The sequence below is a fragment of the Trematomus bernacchii genome, unplaced genomic scaffold (assembly GCF_902827165.1).
Source record: "Trematomus bernacchii unplaced genomic scaffold, fTreBer1.1, whole genome shotgun sequence".
NCBI lineage: Eukaryota > Metazoa > Chordata > Actinopteri > Perciformes > Nototheniidae > Trematomus > Trematomus bernacchii.
The window spans coordinates 3,133,940-3,155,945 of record NW_022987821.1 but is presented as its reverse complement, the minus strand read 5'-3'; positions in this window follow the sequence as shown (position 1 = coordinate 3,155,945).

Below are 22,006 nucleotides of genomic sequence, written 5' to 3'. Positions count from 1 at the left end.
TCTGTTCAAGTAGGATCCTGCACCGCAGACAGATTTTAGGCAAGAGAAAGGAAGGCCTAAAGCTGTTTCTATAAATCTGTATGATGTAACATCCACTTTAAATAATTGTCAAATGAGAACACAATCTGTCCTAAACAGGTCAAATAATGCTCAAGATATACTAAACTTGGTTAGTTTCTGCTTGTCAAACACTTTTTGGGTCTTAATTTGGTTTAAGCAACATTGTATTGTTTTTTTTTTTTTATTTTCTATGCCAGACTAGTTCCAAACCATCACTAGCAGCCTCTCTGAAGGCGAGGCACGGTGCTAATGTGCAACAGAATGCACCCCCTGATATATGGTCTACCTTAATGTCGGTGTGTGATGCTATCTGATGCTTGTTTTGGCTATTACAGTGAAGCTGTATGCCTTCTGGCTTCCTCTATTGCTCAGGGAGATCAGTGAGCTCCACAAACAGGCTCAGTTTATCAGCATTGTAATTTGTCTCGGAAGACAACTTAATAGTCTCTTTACAAGGACACATCAAGAAAAGCAGTGAAAAATGGCCTATTAAACTGTTTTCTCTTTTATTTTCTATCTCTGGCACACAGTCAGCCGGAAGCATATCACACCTTAATCAGAGATAGAAGGAGCACCTCAGGAGCCATATGCCTTTGATTGAAGAAAAGCCTCTAATCTGTCAACTTTTGAGATAAACACAGCTGAGCTCAAAGTGGTTTTCTCAGTCTGTAAACAAATCTTCAGCTAATTCTGACGTAGCTTAAAAAACTATATTCTCTCTCATTTAGACGTGGTAGTGTGAAGGTAATCAGCTCCATCAGTGCTTTGTCAGTGTCTAGCAGCTGGCTGCCGGATCACACTGAGCCACAGCTTTCTCCAGCTCAACGCCCGACAACTGGAATAACTTAAAGCTGTTTTAGAAAATAACACTCATTCTTCTCAAACTTCAAACTCAACCCAGGACCCAGCCAAAAAACATTTGCCCAAAAGCATCTATCTATTGTGTGAGAGAGAGAACGAATCACTGCACAAGTCTGAGAGAAGCATCCCGTGGTGAAACGTCTGAAACACTGAGGGAAGTCTTGAGTCATTGAAGTAAAAGGAGAGGGACTCAAATGCAGGAGACAACAGCTAACTTTTTGAATGCTAGACAAAGCTAAACTGAATGTCATGTGACAATACAACAGGGGTCAAGCAAGGATTGAACAGAAAATCAGGACTTACATGCAGACTGATCTGATGAGGGGATGAGGTGCAGCTGGTTGCAGGGCTAACGAGGAACAGGTGAATCTAATTAGGCCAGGACAGACAATCAAAAAAGGCGGGAAAACAAATCAGGAACAGGGAAAGAGCTGATTGGCTGGGAAGACCAATGAGGCTGATGCAACCCGAAAGAGAAATGACACAAGGTGGGAGTATTTTCAAAATAAAACAGGAAGTAGATCAACCAAAAAAAGGATGATGACGCCATGTTTAGGTCTGATGGGGCTCTGAGAATGCTAACTTCCGGATCCACACAAACATACGTCACCAATGCTCTACTCATGGCTCTTGATAATGTGAAATAATGTTGCTATACCTCCCCCCTCACTACTGCACACCCTCTGGATTTTTAAACCCATCCAATTTGCCCATGTTCTTCCCAAAGTAAAGTGTTGTACTGCAAAGTCTTAAAGCTCTTAAAATGGAAATAGCTTGTTTGTGGCTTGTAGCCGTTACCGTTATTAAGAGTGAAGATGCGTGTGGAGACGCTCCTCCGCCACCTGCCTGAGAGCGGCTGGCGAACAGTCCCCGCGCAGCCTTCTGATCACACTGCGGTGACAGAGAACACCTGTGGACGACCGCTGGAGATAAGACTTGTCAGGCTCCGAGAAGCAGCCCGGCCCCTGCATACCAATGGCCTGGGGCAGGGGGGGGGGACGGGACGACGACAAACAGAGACTCAAGGTAATTCTATTGAGAAGGCCTTTTTCGCCAAAATGGGACGCATACATTTTAATTACTTCCGTTAATGTGGATGATTAAATCAACCAGGCACCCGGTAATCTCAGAGCAAAGAGAAAAGCTGGAATACTCCTGAGCACACACACACACCCCTCCCACCTCCACACCCCCAAACAACACACACTTGTCTTCTGTGGTGCATACTGTAGTCACATTTGGATTCACGACGTGTTCCAGCTCTTATTTGCAGCGGCTCTGATAGCAGGTAGCAAATGGGATGAAATGTGACAGTGTTGCAGCCGTAATTACACGATAAGAAGGTGTGTTTTCTGCATAAACCCCCCCCCCCCCCCCCCCCCCCCCCGCTATCACTGACAAAGGGACTGTTATTGTAGAGCAACACAAGGTCAACTCATTGGAACCGTATCAAAGACAGACCTGCACAAGCTGTCGGTACAAAGCCACTTGTCCAACACATCTCTAATGAAAAGATTTTATTAAAAGTTTACGACGTTGCTTTGAGGTTCTTGTAAAAAGGCAATTCAAATATTAATGCGGAGAAAAACTGCAAAGTCTATTGTAATATCCAACAAAGTGAGCTCATGAATTATAAAGACTCTTATGGTTAGTCATTTCAATTGACTGTAATGTTGTATAGCAGATATAAAATATGTAATTTTGTAAAAGCATATCAATATTTACAGAGGATCACTCACTATTTTGGTTGAAGCATATTCAAAATATAAATCAGTTTATTGATAAAAAAAAAAAGTGTTTTAAATTCTTGGTTTGATGTGTTATACCCGATGGCTCTGCAGTAAATAATTCATCATATTGGTTTGGAGAGCAATACCGTTCAATAATGAATACATAAAGGAGATATAGTAAGAGAAAACTAACAATACAAACATTGAATGATGAGTTGAGTTAACTTTAATGTTACTTTACAAATACATTTGATTTCATAATGCAGTAGAGGAATTAATGTAACTGGCTTTTGCTTTAGCCAAAAAGCACAGCCTATTATCTCCATACAATTGGCCTCTAAAGCAATTATTCCAAATCTTCAAAATGGTGGTTGTAATATTAAGGAAACACATGTTTAGCCTCGAAAGCCAACACTTTATTTTCTGGAAAGCAGGAAGGATTGGCCTATTGACAGCAGCGATTTGTTTGGCAGGGCTCTCTATCACCTTAATCCACCTTAGTCCTGCGTGGAGAAATGCATTCCATTACTGACAACTCCCCAAACTCCAAGTTTCCTCTTTCCCAGACTGCCCTTGTATGTACATTCAGAGACACAACCCCCCTCATTACAGATAGTGGTAATGAGAAACAGGGAAAAGAGCATGTACTTGTCACTACTGGCTGGAGTGTGTTGATAAATAGTCCCAATTAGCAGTAACCTTCAAGGAGCCACTCGAGGTTTTACCACGAAATCAGCTTTGTTTGCCTCGAACGAGTCCTCGTGCTCGAGTGATTGGACGTCTCAAAACTGTGAAGAACTTTATCCTCAGCGGTGAAGGCCTTCAGAGTTTCAACTTAACTGTGTCCTTATGTGAGGGAGTTTGTGAAGAATGCTCACCTGTGGTTGTGGTACTGTTTGAGAGATGTATTGCTAAGAGAAATTGTGTGGACAAATATGTCTTTTTAAAGCTAATGCTGTGTCTCATTGCCAATATGTTTCCTCAAAGACACATTCCCTAATTTTGCTATATCATCCAATAGTGGCAGTTACAGTTGACAATAGATAATCAATACATAGCGAGGATAGAAAAGCCTGTAAATAAAGCATGAAACTCGTAGTCTTTAGACAAAGTGTTGCATTTCTACAGACAAGTAGCTTAGTACCGATCGATAACGGTGACAGACTGATCTGATTTTTAATGAAAGCCGGTATTGGCAAACCCCCACTCGGATAATGAAAGTATCTATTGTTGGTGCCAGCAGAGCGGCCTCCAGTGTCACAGGAAGCTGTTCAGAGAGGTGACACACACTCTTAAACTGAGGGGAGCTCCTTGAGATGTTCACACATCAAAAGTGATTAATTCCTTTAAAGTTGATAATCACAGCGTTAATTATACTTGTTTACATCTTCAGAGGTATAATCAGAATGCTCCATGAGTATTCATGAGTCCTTGATTATGGATGCGGTTTTACATGGAAGAGGCTTTAGTCCTGAGGCACCTGATGGAGCTAGAAAGTGAATGACATGAATGCATGATTAATGCTGTCCCGAGAGCAATCACAGCTTTGTCTCAACAGCAAATGAAGGGTTCTGTTGAAAAGATGAAGATATATGTCGCAGTTGTGTTATGACTGCATGATTTAAACACAACCCTGGGATGAATGTGTCTCATGCATGGCCATGTGGAAGAAGATCTGTTGGAAAAACAACTCAATCAAAGAAAACTGGAGCCTCAAAGTGCTTGTTTCAGTCTTACATAATACACACAGGCAGCCTTTACACACAGCAGCGCTGTCCGTGGTCCTGAAACAGTCAGTACCGATGAAAAACAATGCACGTGATAGCTAAATGTGAAATTGCATGGCTGCAGGCAGTATGATTGGATACAATATGATACAATATGCTTTATTCTCCCTGTTAGGAGACTTGGTCTAAACTCCATCTTACAGTTCAAATAAAATAATCATACATACTAGGAGTCTAACACAAAGACAGGCATTGATCGAGTTAGACGTTATATATTCTACAGTCGCCCCTTAAAGGTGTGCTAATGCTTTTCTAATAGAATAAACTTGCTGTCAAACGCCCCACTTCCATTGTAGAGATGTGGGTTGAAACTTGTTCCAAGGTCTAGCGTCTGACCCTTACACAGAGAGAAGCCTCTGGAACAGATTCAGTGGCTAACACACTCTCAGATTGTCACTCTAGGCTTTACATTAGCTGTTATGCAATCTGAAATGACCCTGAATAAGAACGGGGTCAACAGGGACCGACAGCTTGATCCTGCTTTGGGTCCCGTAGCTGTGCACATCGCCCTGTCTGCGGTTGTTTGGACGTCACATGGAATATTGATGTTCTGATAAGAAAGGAGCCTTTCATACCCCACCGTGGTCTGGTGTTGTCATTTATTTGTTCAAAGTAAGACATTTAGTATTTTTCTCTTTACCCTGGGCCACTCAGTGTGTAATCTCATTTCTGACCCTAGAACATTATTCATTCTGCCTAACTGTGGGAGTTTTTGATCAATACCTGTGTATCATCATATTGAACACCAGCTGTGTGTATGTTAGTACAGCGTGTAAACCTGTGCTGGAGAAAAACAGCAATTAGAAGTCCACAATTATTTAGCATCTGCCTCGCTAAGCTTCTTAAATTCTCATAGCATTTCAGTAAATCCCCAGCTCTGCTATTGTGAGAAGACACTAAGAACAATTTCCCTTTTTCTTTTTAAATCTATTCCTCGGCAAACTGCTGACGAGGCGGCCATCTTGCCGCCTCAGCATCTCTCAAACAAACATCAACTTTCCTCCTTCAGAAACAGCCGTGTAAGAGTAAGGCTCAAATGAAGAATGCAGTTAGAGGGTGCAGATGGTTGAGTTTCAGCACCCAGGTCTGTGGGATGTTTAGGTATTGGAACGGCGGCCTGGATGACGGCCACCTTTGGAAAGTGGTGTTGGAGGTGAAGAGGATCGAGGCACCGCTGACAGCATCTGGTCACTGGACGCTGAAAGTGTGAGATGTCATGAATGGGCACCGTTTGAAGTGCCTAACTCATTTTAATCACTCGTGGTGTTTTGGTGTATTATCCTGTAATTTGCCTCAAGCACTCTTCCACAGCCAGCTCCTACTTTCACCGTTGAGGCTATGCCAGTGTTAAACTGCACCTGCATGACCAGTAAACAAGGAAATCAAATCAAAAGCAGTGCGCCGTTTGCTGCCAAATTCAACAAATGCTAAACACAAGCTTTTATGTCTTTGCTGCCAAATTAACAAACTTAAAGGTAAGGGTCAAAATCAGGCTCAACCCCTTAAATATTACACACATTACAAAAAGTACACACATCCTGACATATGAAAGATAGGATTACATGAATGATGCTCGAGAAAAACAAGAGCCCAGAAGAGGATTATTAAATATAGAGGCATCTCCTGCAGACATAGATAGATAGCGCAGCTCTTGATTCAAAAGAAAACACGCCATGTTCAAAGTGTGTGGGCTTGTTACTCCTGGTGTTCCCTTGTTCCAAAAACAGTGGTAAAGAACTCCAGGAGCAAATGGCCTAGTTATTTGAATAAAAGAAAAAATGTAAGACTGGTGTGTCAACTGCATGCCAAATGAATCACAGCACAGCAGGACACAAGGCATTCATTCAAGACAAATGATGGGGGTTGGGGGGCCGGCATTGAACAAAATGAAAAGCTTAGTAGCAGTTAGAAGGCTAAGAACAATGTTGAGGGGGTGCTCACACCAGAACCTGTCCATAAATGGCCCTTGTTTCAGTCCTATACACAAATGCACCCTTTACACAGAAGCGCTGTTCGTGGTGCTGAAACAATACCAATGAATAACAATGCACCACAGGCCTGTTCCTATCATCAGCCCCCAGTCCCACATGGATTATTAGGTACATCTGGACTGGGTACACAAGCAAGAAAGCTTTTCTATTTCTCCTGTTACTGAACTCTTCCTGTTTGCATCCCCCCCCCCCACCCCTTCTTGTTGCCTTGAACTCACCTGTGTGGCGAGCTCCAGATCATTAGTCCAGTGAACTTTAAGCTCCATTTTCAGTGACGGACTAACAGGCCTCCTGCAGACCAGGTTCACTTGAGGCCGAATAAATAACACAACACCTCGTGGCATGAGGTTGAACCTGACTGCAGGCAGAGGGAGGAGGCGGGTGTTGACACTGAGCCAATCAGAGGATGGCCTGCTCCAACCTGAACAGAAGGGCTGGCACTGTTAATGTGACCCTCCAAATGTTTTCAAACTGACTTTACAGAGAAAAAGTACTGTGTGGAATACATTTTAAATGGGAAATTCCGTCCCGGAGCTGTCCATGGTCCTGAAATCTGGCTCTACTATGTTCCTGCTTCTGCTTCTGCTGCCATGACTGTTAAGCTGCTGCTTTTAAGATAACCTCTGCTTTGTAAACTCACCAGGTTAGTGGAGTTAAACACTCTCCTAGTTCTCTCTTCCCTTCCCAGAGCAGAAACTGCTTGCCTGGCTGCTCCTGCTAATATAGAGCGAGGACTGATGAGCTTCGAGGCCGGGCTGATTTATGTCGCTTCTCATGACATGCCGGGTCTGACACTCACCTGGGAGCGAGGGGGGGGGGGGGGGGGGGGGGTGTGTTTAGTGTGTGTGGGAGCAGAAATAGATGGAGCTGGCTGGACGGCGTTTGACCTTGGCAGCTGTTCTCCGGAGAATCAGTCACTCTTTTAAAAAGCAGCCTGGCTAAATGTGTGTGATGAGCTCCTGAGTAAACCAGATGAACACTGCCTCCTTAAGTCATAGACTGTGTGACACACTTCATAGCTGAGGGAAATGCAACATGCAAGAACATTTGGGGATTCTATTGGCACTATTTTCCATTATAAAAATACTATATAATACTATACATAGGGTTATAAGGGAGCGTACTCTAAAGTGCAGCCTGAGGATAGCACTTGAATAAATGTGCTTAATGCAGTTACTAGAGAGCGGCTCAGGGATAAATGCACTTCTTGTTATGAATGTGAGTCATAACTTCAGGATGGAGGAGCATGGATCACTGCAGAGGATGACATGTCCATTCAAATCACACAAGTTCAGCCCCCCCCCCCGACATTTTGAGGTATTATTTATGCTTATCAATTAAGAAGAAATTGCTAATGGGTTCACCCGCCACTCCATTTGGTGCCATCGGACACGGAACATTTTTCAAATCCATGTTGTAGCTTTTATTCATACATGTATTTAATAACCCTAACCCCACATTTTCTTTTTGTAAACGTCATCACAAATGGTTTAATAACAAGTAAATAAAGGGCTCAGTTTGAGGTGTATTTCTCTGTCGTACCCAGGGAGAAACAGTTATTGTGCACAAATCTGCAGGGAGTGAGGACACAGAGGCAACATAAGTGCACAAGCTAACACATAAATCATTTTATTTATGATGCATGTTCTGCTCATCCATGTACACCAAGCAGACTCATCTTTCACTGTCATCCTCCGCTCCCTCCTCACAGACTAACTCCTCTCCGGCCGCTCGGCGTGTAATTATCGACCGCGCGACACCCCGATGATTCATTGTCATTATTTTAGCAGCAGATCAAATGTAAATCTGGATAATGGCTGTCATTTTCAGGATCAGTACAGGGAAACTTAGCATAAAGATTGATTCTGGTCCATCAGACGGTCATGGAAATGAAGCGGTGAGACATCCCCCCCCCCCCTCCTTTTTAATACAGGGGACGCACATTATGATCAGGGGGAGGAAGCTGTTTGCTGCTGAATGACTTTAAGTACATTCATCCAATGGCTGAAATCTGATTTTCAGCAACTCAAAACTGATAAACCAACATTTACAGTCAATTTGATGAAAAGCTCCGGACTTTGTAAGGATAACAGCGCTACACAACTTTGGAATATGAGCTAACATCAGCGTCTGGTAACGTTTCCTCACCTCTGAGGAGCAGACGCAGAGCAGCCAATCACAGGTCTGCTTCCTCTGCCCCACTTTAATGTGTGTCTGCTACTCCCTTCAGTGCAGAGATGCAAATGCAGAACACAAGGAGCTATAATGAGCGTGCATTCATTTCCACCCCCGCACATTTCCACGCACATCCGTTGTTCCTGGCCTCCCTGTGACCTCTGGCTGTTTGAAAATTCATCACAGAGCACCAGAGCTATTTAGCATCACGTAATATCGCCACACATATTTCAGTTCAATAACTCCTCCCTTGTTTAGTGATTAAAGCAAATAGAGTTTTATTCCTCGCCGCTAAATGGACTGTTATAGTGCGTCTCCCCTCTCCCCGGTGCATCTGTTGGCGAATGATAATGCAGGCCGTGAAAATGTGCCATCTTCTATTAATAGGAAGGCAACCTAATAACTTGTGTCTGACGTTTCTTACAGAGGTGATTCAACTGTGCTGACACAGGACTTTCAGGTTCTGTTCCAATAGGATTTGTGGAGGGAAATGACCCAGGAGAAGTGGCAGCCATGATAAGAGCTGTTCGAATTATCTGGATGATATGAAAGTAATATATAAGATTGGTAGAGTCACTCGTTAAACAAAGAGGCAAGCACATGCTGATAAAATAAAACCCAATAAGTGCACATCCATGGTAAAAAATAAGGAGCATCATTATAAAAAGCATATCAAAGTGATGAGGTAGCAGCAAGTGACACCATTAATAGATAGTAAAAAGCGTATGATGCATATAAACAGCTAATGTGTGGGATACTCTGGAGCAAATTCATAAAGAGAGCAGCGGCTTATAGATCCATGAAATTGGCATTATATGCAGCCGCTATCTGCTTAGCACTAACGCTATTGCAGTGCAAACATACCCGTACCATTAAGCAGATAAGTGAAATATGGTCTTTTTTGTGTCTGACTGCTATGATACATGTGACTAAGTATAAATGGGTTTTTAAATGAGGTCTTAACTGGAGTGCCACTTCTATCCAAACCTCCTCAGGATAATCAAGAGGTCGGGAAAGCGAAAATATAAACCCGGGTTGGAAAAGAACGTGTAATAATTGTGTACTTTTATTTTCACGACACATCCTGACAGGACCCCCCATTTCAACATGCTTAAATTAACTCCCTAAAGACGCTAATAACTTGACGGTAACTGCGTGCGGCCATTAGCACTAATCTCTGTTAATTAGATTGTTTTTGCATTAAGGGTCATTTGCATAAATGAGGTAAATAACCTCATTTAAAAGTAGCTCAGTGCAAGTTCTTTCAGGAAGACTGGTATACATTCAGTCCGCAGCTGCTTATAATCAGCTCATCACGGGCTTCCTGCTAACCTATTACATTCACCTCAACCTCAGCAGCCAATCATGGTGCTGCAGCCACACTTTAAAATGGTTCTCCTCTCTCCTGCAGTCAGCTGTGATTTCAGGTTGTCATGCTGCCGCCCACCTCCTCCCCTCCTTTCATCATATCCAGTGCCAGGAGAGCTAATCCAAAGACTCATCACACCCCCTCTTCATCCCATCTCCTCATCAAATCCAGATCTTCAGCATCATCACCAGTGTCTAGACCCCGGGGGGGTTCCCTATATGCTCACGGCTGCATCCCCCCTTTAGATATACGATTTCAGCATCGGGGTCTAATCGCCCAAAGACTTAACATTTATCATATGGCATGTGTCAATAAGTGTTCTTCAAACAAAATGAAGTCTCTCCTGATTGAAATATATTTACAGGGGGCCTTTTGATTGACAGCTCAATTTGGCTGCATTTCACCACATGGTCCCATACTTTAAGGTTTATTGGCAGAGCAATCCTCTTTTACTTTGCCCCTTGGAGTCCTCATTTGCTAAGTTGGTAAATGGCACCATTCCATGAATCACCACAAGTTCAATTATGCAAAAATAAATAACGATTGTGGTGAATCCATTGAAATGAAGTTGTTTCTCTTTGGGATGGTACTTTTAATTCCTCTGTTGGTGCCAGTCAGCGAGTAAAATACTGTATAATGCTTCAATGTGAAGGTAATACAAATGGTACATTTTGCATTAGATTATGACCAGAATGAAACATTATTAATTTGTATTTAATTTTAAGTTCTGTAGAAGCACTTACCTAAATGCTGAAGCGTCCCTGCATAACTCCAGTCTGTAATGAGCGGATCATTTATTGGCATATGGAAATCTGTAAGCGTTATTTCCTGATGAATAGGCCCAAGGAATCACTGGTTCTAACATGATGGGCTGTCTGACTGAGGGTCAATGAGGATTTTATACAAATGAATTCAAGAGCCTGTCAAATGGAACCGCTAAGAAAAAGCTCTTGTGTAGCCATTACACAAGAGCACATAATAGCAAAATGGAAATCCTTGTAAAGTCAGTGAGGAAGAACTTAGGACAATATGTGTTTATGCTTCCAAACCTTTTCATGCATTCATTTAAACAGTCCTTTCAAATGGGAGACAACACCAAGAAAGAAAGCCAAACGACGCACATCCTCCCTTTTCAAAATGCATAAGTGATTATGACAGCGTGTGTTATTATTGTAGCGTCAGTCATTTGCATCTCACTGTGGAGAAATGAACTCATTTCATGGTCCGCTGGGTGGTTCGGGGGCCAACAAATAAGTGAGAATTGCCACTTGCCCAGGGTTTGGATGTCCGGGGCACAGGCATGAGGGAGTTGGAGAAATGTGAAAATGAAGACTCAGTAACATTAGCGCTAAGACATTTGCATATTGCTTTCCTTCACATGCAGTAAAGAGAGATGGCTCATTTCCAAAACCTTTTAGCACAGAGGAGGCTCTCCTGTCCCCGTCTCAACCTCCAGGACCCAGCTCCCCTCTGTGAACCCATGCCAGGACTCATGCCATTCCAAAAGTCAAGGTCATTTGAGCAGCTTTTAGCATCCATCATCAATAATGTATTGCTGTATGCATTTTGAGACATTCATATAATTACCGCACACGAACGAGGAAGAAGCCTCTACTGAGTTCTATGGCGTTACTGTGAGACACTGTGGTGGGTTCAAAGAACATATGGAGGATTCCTTCACAAAGCAAGACAGGAAGTAGCTATTACTCCAAAAGATATATAGACCTAAAAACACTTTTGATACTTCGAGAATAAAACAACATCACCTGAGGGATACCACAGGGCTCCGTTCTTGGCCCAGGCATCTTTTCTTTTCGTAAGCAAAATATAAGAAGCAAAAAACATGAATATGTAGCAATAACCAGAATACTTTGGATATCAAGCAGTTATTGGAACACCTCAATATGAGCAATTAGCACACATATGAGAGGAATTCATGAACAGGACATTTATTTATAAGTATTAGAAATTAGAATGTTGTGATCCTTTATCGAGGCTAGATTTGATTTGCTCCATAAGTTGTAGCATAGCTGTTTTGGGGGATGTTTTTTGTCCCGCTGGCCTGGCTCAATCTCTCTCAGAGAATACATTTCAGGCAGTATCTCAACTCTGTGTGACTGCACTGTTGCTGCTCCTGTGGATACTTTTCAAATGCATCATCACTCAGCACTTTGCCTCAAGCAGCGCCATGTGCTTCCCTTCAAGGCACATCGCCGTCACCAGTTAACTTTGGTCGCCGAGCTCCCCATGTCACATCGCTCATACTCACTTTGGTTTTAACCTCGCTCGCTCCCTTTTGCTTGTGCCCGGACTGAAATAGAGCTGCGTCTCTGTTCGTAGCCACCGGGCAAGACGAGGAGGAGAGGAGCGGGAGAATAGGGAGCGTCACTACGGGCGACAAGACGCTGCGGCGGGTGCTTCAGACGGGGGAACGGAACAGACAAGGCACCATGTACAGCAGTCACTTTCAATCAGCCTGTCCTCAACGACTGGTTTGGTCCAAAAAATGGGTCAGCAGTCTATTTTAGGAAACCCATAAGAAGGAATGTTTCCATAAGTCCCAAAGCAACAGGGGTCTAATTTATTCCTTGAATCTTCCAGCCCAGAGCCACACCATAAAGCTTAATGTCTAATAAGTACCTCATTTGGGCCTGAGGCTGAAAAGGTTTAAGAAGGCCTTATCTCGGTTATGCTTAGTGGCCTAACATCCCTATTGAGTTTGGAACATCAAGCTTTCCTTCAAGGGGGGATATAGATTCCAGGGTAATTCCAGATCCATCCCGCCATAAGTTCTAAACTGCCTTCTGGGGTTCTGCTCCTAGACACCTGATTGCAATTTACCTGGCATCTACCCATGATCTATTCTGGACAGAACTTTTCAAAGTGCTGGGTCATCAGTGGTGCTGAGAGAGCCACAGAGAGCGTGAGAGGCCAATAACTCTGGTAGCGAGGCTCCTTCATCCTAATGGACGCTCTGCTGGGAGCTGTGGGAAGTTGCCCTGCAGTGATTGCAATCCTTCCAAGACCTGTCGTTCTGATCAGCACTAATTAGTTTGCACCCACGTACATCTAATACGTCTGAAAGCAAAGCAGGGGTCACTCAGACATCAATGCGTCTCATATTTCTTTTGATTATTATTCAGTGCCTCGCCTCCTCTGCCTCGTTGCTCCCTGTTTCTATGTTTTTGCTCATTCTCTGCGCTACAAAGCCGGATGAGATATGAAAGCAACACCACTCTGCCACTCTTTGCTCCAGTCATGTTTCTTTTGTCTTCAAAAGAAAACATTTCAGTGGAGACAGGATGGAATAATCAACAGAGAACGTTTCCTACCTAAGTGCTAAAACTGTCTAAGCAGCTAAAAGACCTGTACATTTTCAAATAGTTCTTTATTTAGCTCACCTAAACAAAGAACAAGAGTAACCCTAACCCTCACCCTAAAAATGCTGATAATTTACTATTTTCTTTCTACACAGTATTTTTTGTTTGTTTTTTAGTAGGAAAAGTCTGATTTATTGATTTATAAGAGAGCATTTAGCTTCACAGCCTCAGCTAGCTTCCAATGTCTGACTGAATAATGCAGTGTTTAGAATAAACCCCAAAAACATCTGCCTTCAGAACACACAGTGCATTTAAACTGTATTATGCTGATTTGTTTATGCACATTGTTCAACTATATGCAGTGCTATAATTGTGTTTTGACACTACAACCCCAGGGGGCTTTCCGTATGCAAATAACTTTGCAGTGGACAAGGAAAAACTTCCCCAAAGAAATCCCACAATGAATCAAACTGGCATAAAACTTGGTCAACTGGGAAGCAAACTATTCTTCAGTACACTGTGTTTACAGCCAAGCTCATTAGTCATGCAAACTGTATGTGCGATCATGCTGAAAAGATGACCTTATTGCTTCTGCCCAGAGTACAGTGTGGGAGTCAACCAATGGCTGAAGACATTTGTAAGCTTCCTATACTGTATGTTACAATGAACTTTCATGAAGTGAAAACGCATCCAAACTGTGGTAGCGACCTGTCAATCACAAGGTAGCCCCGCCCCAGAGTATCTGCTGCTTAATTAGATATTTCACTCTTACCATCATTTACTAAATGCATAAAATGATGGATTGAGGAAAAGTGGAAACTAAAGACTAAAGAGATTGTTAGCTAAGGTAATAAATCAAGATAGACATGTGGTCATTTCCTCATAGACTTCTATAGAATCCACATTTAGAAAGCGTTTGTAACTGTTTGAATCTCAGCTTTTTGGCAGTGGAGGAAGCAGAGCAATTATGAACCTTGGCACACTTTTGTATTTGAAACAAGGCAGAAAATATTCAAAGACTAAAGGAGAAAGTCTGGCAAGATGGAGAATGATGAGTCCAAATGGTATCCGGAGGTATGTGTGTCACTTCTCTTGGCTTCAGTGTGATTTTTCTCTTCCAAACCCAATTGTTAGCAGAGAATAGAACGTCCCAAATGAATAATTATATCCTTTCATTTCCTCATAACACATAATGAGTGATGACTAAAATCAATTTCAGTCTTATTCAAATGTATGTCATAATTGTTAATGTTTCCTTTGTACAGACGTTAGAGGAACAATATGATTTACAGTGTGAACTCAAGCTAAATGCTAAAATGGTGCAACTAACACAGGTCAGTGTTATTCCTGGTGGGAAGTATTACACTCCTCTGTGCTGGGCTCTGATCTTTCTGAATATCGATTGAGGCCGGATAATAACATTGTAGACTGCATGAAGGACTTTCGGCAGCAGCCCGGTCTCATAACTCAGCCGGAGCAGGTGCGCAGCCATTATGAATTCCTCATTCTGACAAATAGAACTTGAAATAGGAGCACCGGCGCACAATTATACATTACCGGGAAAAAATAGCTCCCCGGTGGGTTCATGTAACAGAAATGCAGATGTGTGTGTGCGAGAGAGAGAAAGTGACAGAAGGGATCTTTGTTCTCTGTGAAGACAAGACAGAGTGTATTTCAATCTCAGCGTTGTTTTATAGGAAGATAAATGAAAGAAGAGATTTTCTCTCTGCTGTATGTCACTGTCCTTCTGCCCTCTCTTTCCTTTCCTTCCTCATTTCCTCCTTTCCTTGTTTCCTTCCCTCTCCTTTGTCTTCTCTTCTTGAAAAAGTCTCATTTCCCCTACTTCTCCTTTTAACTTAAATGTTCTCTCCTTCCTTCTGATCTCTCCTCTCCCCCACCTCAGCCCATAAAGTGTCCCATATAAAGCTCCTCTCCCCAGGGGGTCTGCTGGTGCATTAGGCTTCAGGTGATTTCTCCCTTTAGTCTCTATTCCAGCGGACAACTCCCCCCCCGCCCCTCCCCAGGGACGCTCACTTTAGAGTCTCCGGGAGGCCACAGGAACAGGCTTTTTACTGTCTCAGAGTTTAATGTCTCCTCACGGGAAATACAAAATGTGCTTTAAATCACTTTGAATTCTTATTTCTCATCCGTTCTAGGAGGAGGGTTTCGCCGGTGGTGATCAGGTTTTGTAAAAGGGGAGGTTGGGGGGGCATCAGGAGTTTGGTAACTTCCCAACTGCCTCGTCAGCAAATTTGTTCAAGCGGAGGGCGCACGAGTTATGTGTCTGCAGGCCGGAGAGGAGCACACACACATCATTTAGTCCTCCACGAAGATAAACAGCGGCTCCATTACTTCCTGTGAATATGTTTGATGTCAGGCGGGGGGGGGGCTCCAGCAGGTGGTGGGCGCCAACAACTGGAGGGGCCGCGCAAATATGGGGGATATTTAAGGCCCGAGCACCGAGAAAAGTCAGGTGGAAGGACCCTACTGAACCTGCGTGAATCATTGTTATTATCGCATGTTTGTGAGGGCGTGAACATGCACCAACAGTGGATTATATGTGGCTCTATAAAGAAGGCCCATCATGTGGCGATAAGTCGTCCGCTATGAAACAGGAAGTTACTCTTTAGGGCTTTTTAAACGTTTAAAGCCAAGAAATCCATCACATTAACCTATTTCCCTGTCACTGTATTTAATTGACTTAGTTAATTATTCAGTTATCTCCAAACAACAAACTGAATATTTGATGTTGAGTTTTAGATCATCTGTTCTTCAGGGACTGCATATGCCCCCTTCTAGGGATGATTGAGACACAACATAAATCTTCTCCATTTCCTGAGCCGCCGGAGAAACCAAACGGATCACTGAATATGAAATGTTTGACTGACAGACGGAGATGAACACACTTGGAAGCCTGGTTACACTTCAGGGTGAGACCAGGCCAGCGGAACACATCTGAACTACGAGGCAACCAACCTGTTGTGGCATGAAAAGAAACCAAAGTCAAACCTGTGTGACCTGAAAACAGGACGAGATACAGGAAGATACAAAATATGGAGTGACACCTGAGTAGATGGAAATGGATGTAAAGGAGGCTGTGCGAGAACAAAAAGAGAATAAGGGGAACCTACATAAATAGATTGTTTCACTGTGATTTATTATGAAGGGGCACTTTTCTGACAACAAGCCTTAGAGTATGGCAGAACCAACATCATGGAGCAGACCCTCCTCCCTCTCCACCTCCCTCCGTCACACGCAGAGCCTCATCTCTCCCCCCCGTCTCCCCCTCTCTGCTTCATTTACTCCCCGTGGCTCACCTGAGATTGATGATCCTCTCCTCTGATTGTGCTAATTACCCCAGTCCTGCTGCTGCAATGCATTATGCACAACACACTCACAAAGCAGAGGAAGGAGAGAGGGGGGGGGGGGGGGGGGGGGAAGGCCAGATTGCTGTTCATTGGCCTCTTGATACACGCTGCGAGACGTTTACCTGGAGCCTCGTCAAGGACCGGTGCTGAGAGTTCAGCCCACCAGCAGACGATTGATGTGTCAAGATGGAGATGGAGATGTTGATGACACCCCGTGACGCCTTGTTGTTCTCCGGGTGAAGTCTGATGCAGATGAAGCCCCCCCCGCTTCAATATGAAGAAGTGAGACCTTCGTCGCTGACATGTGTCAAGCTGACGTTTGATCTACAGTCGTGTCAGTTTAGTTAAACATACGTTAGCTTGAGCGAATGCAATGCTTTGAGCAGCTCTTGTCAAACCCGTGATGTCATGATGGAGTCTGCCACCGATTTACACACCCCAGAAACTTTTTAATCTGCATTATATTCCCAAAGAAACTTTTGCAATCCTTCCCAAAATAATTCAGGTGTCAGAAAAATTGTCAATGTACCCATGGGTGTGATTGTGGGAACAACTAAGAGTGGAGTAGACCCGAGGCTCAGAAAATGTCATTTTGAGATTTTGTCTCACATAAAAAGACACAAATCAGTGCTACTAAATAACTGCTTATCCGAAATTGGGTCTTTCCAAATCTTTCCAAATCAAAAGCTGCATTATTATAGTGATTCAGTTTATAATTGACGTGAGAACAACCAGCTGTTATGGCTATAAAAACCCTTGTCACTGGTAAACAACATTTACATGTTTGTATTTGATCAAACTTTAAGCATCGTTATTTAGTACAGCTTGTTTTTAATCGGGAGAGCTGGAATTCCTCATCCCTCCTCTTGAAGTACTGTGCCACAAGAGTACTAATCAATTGAATGTATTTTATTCATTGTAATTTGTTTTTGATGTATTTCCCTTTCTTACGAGACGTCGTGGAGCTAAAGAATGCTCATCGTACCCACAAAGGAACAGATCACAAAGCTAACATAGATGAAGTGACACACAGGTATATGCTCAGAACCAATCAGAGGAACAAGACACAGCCTGGAGAGGGTCGGGAGAAAACACAAGAGCAACAGGGTAAGTGGACACAGGTGGATCTAATCAGAGAGGGGGAAATGCTAACAAAAAAGGCGGGAAAACACAAAGACAGGAAGTAGAAGCAGACAAAGTTTTTACAAAATAAAACAGAAACACGAAAAAGCAGGAGTGAGAGATAGGAAAATGCTTTACAGGTATATCTTTTATTATAATCATCCATAGTTCATTCAACAGTGTAGCTACTGTATGTGTTCTTATGTGTATTTCTTCTGTGTTTGACCCCATCAATAAAGTCCGTTTATAAGGGTAAAGCATATACGATTCAGTCAATTCAACGCCGTACAGGTTAACAATGTCACGGTGACTTCATAGAACTCACTGAAAACTTTTTATTAGGAAATAAAATATCCACGAAGGTCAGACTGCAGCGTCTCCTTTAAATGTAGGGATTGTTTAATAAGGATTTTGAGATGTATATATATGTGATTTTGGTTAAGCCTGAGCAGTGGAAAACACATACATGCACTTTTAGATGTAAAACAGAGAGTTATGATAATACATTCAACATTTGGCCAGTGCTACATAACCGTCTTGAACCTTATGTAAGGACATTAGGAGTCAAACAAACAGATCTGATGGACAGAAGGACAACATGATGATGAAAAACTGAACATCAAAGGAATCTAATTTATTGAAATGGGTTCCTTGAAAATAATCAGGATGCTCTTATCAAGCACTCAAGCAGCTAAGATGATGAGTATACAGTGGGGGGATTAGGAAACGTAAACAGCTTATATTGAACGGACATACAGTAAGAAAGATATTTGTTTCGACAGCGTACAGACGTTATCTCAACATGATGTCCACATTTCCTGCAGCTCCAGACTCATCCACAGCCCTTTCTCTCAGTAAAGCAACAAAGAGTGGAAGTGATGATAATGAGAGGCCTCCAGCTCTCGCCCCAGAGATGAATGCATGCATTCGTTGTTTTAAATGTGCTGATAATGATCTTTGTAAAGTGCAATGCAGCAGAATGTGACCACGGAGGAGCCACAATGAGGGGGCTTCTGCACAAACTGTTCCAGGGTCAGGTCCTACATTATACACGCATGCGCCTCATGTCTCTGATGTGCCTCTCCACAGCAATTTGAAAGGTCTGACATTGAAGTCAAGGACATAAAACATGTTGACCTCCAAACTACATGAAGACATTTTGTGAGTGAGTTAATCCAAAGAGAGACATTCTCTTACTTCATCATACAAACATATTTTACAAGCATGTATATTTATGTCAACCTAAAACAAACCAAAGTGGAACACTTCATTAGAAATGCATTCTCATTGGCATCTCCATAGTTAACGCACTGTTTGGTCCTAACTGAAATAAATGGACACAACAACCGGTAACTTCATTTCCTGCTGATACAGTAACTTGACAGTAATCAACGAATACAAATTACTCATTTGTGCTCCAATTATTCTGGGGACCAGATACTTCCTGGAGTCTCCAATGGTTATGGACTGCCAAGGGCAAAAGGACAACATTTATTATGCTCTATTATGGCTGGTTGCCTGGCAACTGGTCCCGCCCAACAAACAGCCCAGCAAGACCGTCCTCATAAAACAGTGATTTGTTCTTTTCCAGATAAAATAGGTTAATTGATGAGCTCTAGGCGCTGGTGTTGGTGTATTACTTTTGAACAGAGCCATTCTGTTTCTAGTCCTAATGCTAAGCTAAGCTAACAAGCTGCTGGCGTAACATTAGGCACACAGACAAGAGTATCTTCTTCCATAACTTTCATCCATCAAATGATTATGTTTACTTTGCAGAATGTCAGATGTTTAAGGAATGTTTCCTAAAACCCGAATATGAAATAAGTTGGATTTATAGTACTTCCTGTTTCCTTGTTTTTTGGAATAGGCTTTTTCCTAGATGCCTGAAGTCAGATCTTACGAGAAGTTGCATTTTATCAAAGCTTTAACTATTCATAATCATTCAATATTCTATCTATTTATTTCATTTGCTTGTTGTGCTTTTATGAGCTTGGGGGTGGGGGGCTACTTACAGATTCTCCTCCTCCTTTGCTTCCTCATAATTATACAAGCCCACACACTGTCAGCGGCTATATACAGGAGGGGGAAAAGAAAGATCAATCTGTGCAACTAATCCTGCTTTATACAATGGCATTATATCCATAATTAAAAAGAAGATTAATAGCATATTTAGAGGATGACCTACCCAGGTAGCAGAGAGGGGATGTGTTCCCGTAAACACTGCGCCGCTCCAACTGACACTCTGCTTAGCGTATGTTAATGCAGGGATAGTGTAATTAATGGGGAGCGCTGCACCGGCATGTGACCTTGTGGTGGGATCATGATAACTGGGGACATGTTTCTCTGTGAGCGGTAAAATAATGTGCAGACACATCCTCCTACCCACATATATTTATCATAAATACAAGTTAGATTCATCCAGGAGTGATGTACACACAGTGCAGGTACACACAATAGCTTCATACAAACATACATACATAAATCCTTGTGAACACGGTTTCGAGCTTAATGGCTTCATCATATCAGCTGTTTTATTAAATATGTCTGAACTAGATTAATCCTGGACTGATGGGCGTTGAGACAATTCCATAAGAAGGCAACTCATAAACTAAATAACATAATTCATCGCACCGTAGCCAACTTATGCCGCGATGAGAAATTAAACAAAACAAGAACATATATATATAACACACAGTTTAATGCACATGTACTGAAAACACTGTTGTGTTGCTGTTTGGGGTATTAGCTCAGAACACGTGTCGTTTTTGTCTACATCCTCACGTGTCGGAATTTAAATCTGTCTGTAAAACGCTGAGCCTCTGCACGGCTCGCTTGGAAAAAACAGACCTCACACGTCACATTCAGACCCATAAATAATCTCACTGTTGTTGCTTTCACGCAAGCTCGAGAGGCTAAGCTGAATGCCAGAAGAGGAGGAAATGACGGATCCATGACTTCGGTTAAAACCAACACATTCAAGTCTAGTGCGTTGTGAATATATTCATTTCTGGGGAATTTGTAGATATACAAACACACAGTGTCTGCTTGTGTTCCCCGATAATTGTCAACAGTCCAAGAATGTGCTCAAACTGTAGGAGTGTGGAGGATCTGCAGAACATAATGAGGCCATCCGCTGCTGATGCAAATACACGGATCACTGTAGCTAAGGCTGCTGTCTGGGGAAGGGAGTGTAAAGCCTCCTCTGGAAGCTGCTCCTGACCAGTTCTCACCAATAACTCAAAGGAAAAGAGCATCTTCTGCCCAACAAGTCCTCCTCTTTAGACAGAGTGTACTGGTTTGTGGTTGAATTCGCCACAAAAAATCAGCGCCTATGTCTTTTCCTAACCACTATTCCTTTAGGGGAAAACCTCATGGGGTTACAGAACGATGTTAAGGATATTTCATCAGGAAAATACAACTGCGGTGCAAAGACAATCTGACTGCACTTAACACACCCGTGTCCCGTGCAAAAATACTTTTACAAAGCTCAACGGAAGCTAATATTCCTTTAGCAGTGTGAGTAAGACAAATCCACTGTACATGTTCTAGTTATTCTTCTTAGTCCCCAGGCTCCTTCTTTGTGTTCCCACAGACATGTCCCCTTGCTGAGCAGCAACTACAGTATGAAAACAAACTTATATTCTGCTATTTCACTAACATCCCCACTGTCATATTCAATACCCGGCGTTTAACAAAAGAAGAATACGTGAAGTATACATGGACGGAAGATACATTTTGTCATCCAGAGTGAAATTCGTATTTTTGAAGTGGATATTTAAGATCCAGTGGCTGTACTCAGAGATGGGGGACATCTGCTCAGCCACCCTTCTGTTGGGCAGCTGATGGCGGGGGTCCAGCCAGGACCACTGCAGCACCTGTTAGTTCTGTCAGGAACGACTGCTGTAAACAAGCAGCTACAGCCAAATCACAGCAGACTTACGGAGCTCTAATGGGCTCGTGGTCAGGTGGCAATCATGGCCAGTATCACTGCTATCACACACGATTATATCTGCCCTGACTGCAGCATGAGATCAGCTGCAGACGTGGGGGAGGGGTCCCACTGTAAGCAGGAGTCAGACTGACACTGGGGGGTGCAGCTCCTTAACACCCTAATTCACAGCTGTGCAGGAATGACTCCTAAACCCATATTATCCTAAATTAGTAAGCTAAACCCCTTCCTGTTCCTAAGTATGCTTGTGTGTGATTCTGAAGTTTTTACATGT